At 41.4% G+C, this 3670-nt stretch overlaps 1 pseudogene; it reads left to right on the forward strand.

Moving 5' to 3' along the window:
* Positions 1–1850: 1850 nt before the first annotated feature.
* LOC115927567 lies at positions 1851–3450 on the forward strand (annotated as a pseudogene).
* The last annotated feature ends 220 nt before the right edge of the window (positions 3451–3670 follow it).

A 3670-nucleotide genomic window follows, 5' to 3' on the forward strand; every position in this document is an offset into this window, starting at 1 on the left:
GTAGTAGACGGGCTGGGTGTAGACCAAATGGAGATAGACCAATTGGGTAGTAGACGGGCTGGGTGGAGACCAAATGGAGATAGACCAATTGAGTAGTAGACGGGGCTGGTTGTAGACCATATTTTCAACCATTTCATTTTCACCCCATTTTTAGACCGTTGTCGGTAAATCTTGAAATTGTTTTATTTTGTTTATTTATTTGTTTAATTTCTAATTTGCTTGTTGGGAAACTTGTCACCTTTATCAGTAAATTTGAAAATCTACCGATCAATTTTACACTTGTCGGCAAATTAGGTCCGACATACCCATTCACCCATTCAAAATAATCTTACCTGAACGCCTGTGCTTCAAAATTTCGATTGAATTTCACATTTTTTATATTACACTGTCGCTCATAAAGGTGGAATATTTTAGTTTTACCCCAATTTATGGAATTATTTTAAAAATTATTTAAAAATAATAGATATAGATAATAGTATACATTCTCAGATTTTATTGAATAATAACTTGCCAATGTGTGTTTTGCGGAACTGCTAAAGCATGTGTATGCTACTATGCTTATTAACTAGGGGACCTACGCTCTCAAGTCATAAATGACAGTAATGAGGATTAATGCCCCACAAAAGGGCACTAAGAAAACACATCGACACGGTTTTCATCCCACACAGAATTTTTTTTTATCCTATTATCGTCCTGCGTACGCTACTGATTTCACCCCATGCCATTTTGTACCCCCCCCCCCCCCCCGGTAAGAAATTCCTGGATCCGCCACTGTGTATGACCAGTTTTAAATCTGTTTTTAATTTTCATTTTAAGATCTGTCTTGGGCTCTGCCCCCTTTTTCACTGCCTATTTGAAATAAATTCGGATCCTGCCTTATAACAACAAAAACACCAGCCTGAACAACTACAAGAACAAAAACTGCAAGGATAAAACTTAAAGGATATCTGGGTCAAACCGGTCCAAAGGGTCTTCCCCTGATGTGACGTGAAGTAGACATAAAAGATAAGACGAATCATCTGTTGGGCCAATCATCGTCTATATTAGGTATATCTCAGTCCATTGCGAATGGTGTTTCTATTGCTCTATTGCTAGTTTGGCCATTTAATTGCTGTTGCACATAAGCTGCCAGAATACACACGATCATTCTATTTTAGTTTTATTTCCTTGCTGTGATATTGACACAATCAAAACATTTTATAAGTGACGTTGATCGGGACAGCACAAGGGGGCGCTCTTTAACATGATTCAGTAGTCAGCGTTCCGCAATGAGTCTGTTGTTTCACGCAAATATTGTGTTCTACTGTTCGATTAGTTTCTCTTCAGCAAGAGCCTTGCTTTACCATAAATAATGAGAATTTATAACTTTCGGATTTTTTGTGGAATTATCAGCTTACTACTTCTTACCAGATCAAAAACATGAAATCTTAGTATTATTGTAAGCGGAGAAAACATTGAAACGGGCTTCCGATGCTCAATCAATTTGTTTATTTTCGATGAATTTATTTCCACAAAGGCTTCTTTAAACCTGTAATAATAGTCTGATAAACTACTATCTTAGGGTTTTTCCGTATTCAAGTGCACTATGGTTTTACACGTGATCAGGTGAATATTATTGGTTCCCTCATGTGGTTAATTTTATGATTTAAATCTATATGTACCTTTACCAAGTACCTGTATGCAAATTATAAAATCGCATCACGCCCACGCCAAACATGTCTGTTCACCTGTTAGCCTACTATAATATGCCATAAACCTAATATGATAACTAATTTGTAAAAATGAATTCAATTGAAAATATGATCCCAATTTGAACTAGCATGATTCTCTAATCATTCCTCTTGACAATGATTGTCTAGTTCTGGGAGGTGATCTCTGATAAACACGGCATCGACCCGACCGGTACTTACCAAGGTGACTCTGATCTCCAGCTCGAGCGTATCAACGTCTACTACAATGAGGCTGCAGGAGGACAACACGTCCCAAGAGCGGTTCTTCTCGACCTTGAGCCAGGCACTATGGATTCGGTCCGTTCTGGTCCATTTGGTCAGCTTTTCAGACCAGACAACTTCGTCTTTGGCCAGAGCGGAGCAGGGAACAACTAGGCCAAAGGACACTATACAGAAGGCGCTGAACTCATCCATTCTCTGATGGACGTTGTAAGAGGAGGCCGAGGGATGTGACTGTATTCAGGTTGGTTTACAAAAAATTGTGTCATTGTTTCGATCATAGTAATACATCCACCATGAAGCATTAAAAAAAAAACCTTTGAAAGTGTTTTAGGGCAACGCTTGTAATTATGTGTCCGTCTATTTCGAATTGCTATTATGACTTTGTCGTCTAGCTACTGAATTAACAACAGTTCATCTGTTCGTTACAAATACCAGAATACTTTATTTAATCTCTTGACTAAGGGCCTGGCTTAAACATGCATGAGCATTTATTTCATGTGTCTATGTCCACAGGGGTTCCAGCTTACACATTCTTTGGGAGGTGGAACTGGCTCTGGTATGGGAACCCTCCTGATAACCAAGATCCGTGAGGAATACCCTGATCGGATCATGACGTCATTCAGCGTTGTCTCTTCGCCAAAGGCTTCAGACACCGTCGTCGAACCTTACAACGCCACCCTGTCCGTCCACCAACTGGTCGAGATCACCGATGATGAGTTCTGCATCGGCAACGAAGTACTCTGTCGGCTGTCGGAGTCGGCTACGACATCTGCTTCCGACCCCTGAAGCTTACGACTCCGACCTATAGTGACCTGAATCATCTTGTGTCTGCAACCATGAGTGGCGTCACAACTTGTCTCATATTTCCTGGCCAGCTGAACGCAGATCTTCGTAAGCTAGCAGTCAACATGGTTCCATTTCCACGTCTCCATTTCTTCATGCCTGGATTTGCTCCTCTGACAAGCTGTGGTAGTCAACAATACAGGGCCACATCTGTTGCCGAGCTAACACATCAGATGTTTGATTCTAAGAACATGATGGCAGCCTGCGATCCTCGCCACGACCGCTACCTCACCGTTGCCGCAATCTTCCGTGGCCGTATGTCCATGAAGGAGGTTAACGAACAGATGCTCAACGCACAGAACAAGAACAGCAGCTACTTCGTCGAATGGATCCCGAATAATGTTAAGACTGCTGTCTGTGACATCCCTCCCCGCGGTCTCAAAATGGCAGCCACCTTCATCGGCAACAGCACCGCCATCCAGGAACTCTTTAAACGCATCTCTGAGCAGTTCTCCGCAATGTTCAGACGAAAGGCCTACCTCCAATTGTACACTGGTGGGGTATGGACGAGATGGAGTTCACTGAGGCTGAGAGCAACATGAATGACCTGGTGTCCGAGTACCAGCAGTACTAGGACGCAACTGTCGAAGAGGAGGATTTCGATGAGGAAGAGGAAGAAGACCAACAGTGAAGATGTCTCGTAAATCTTTTTGAAGACGCTAAAAGGGATAGTTGAGTTCTTGTTTAAGACTGCAAATGCCTTTTAAAAGTGCATGGTTATTGCTCTCATTCTTCTGTATAACATTTCTAGTGCCCTTTTAGGACCTAAAATTGCTATGAAGTTAATTTTAGACCCCAAAATGTGTGAAATTTAGATTAAAGACGATCATACCAATTCAGCTCCACTTTCAAATAAATACGGTGACTCTTAATTA

The sequence above is a fragment of the Strongylocentrotus purpuratus genome, unplaced genomic scaffold (genome assembly GCF_000002235.5).
Source record: "Strongylocentrotus purpuratus isolate Spur 01 unplaced genomic scaffold, Spur_5.0 spur5_contig_849, whole genome shotgun sequence".
In the NCBI taxonomy this organism is placed as follows: Eukaryota; Metazoa; Echinodermata; class Echinoidea; order Camarodonta; family Strongylocentrotidae; genus Strongylocentrotus; species Strongylocentrotus purpuratus.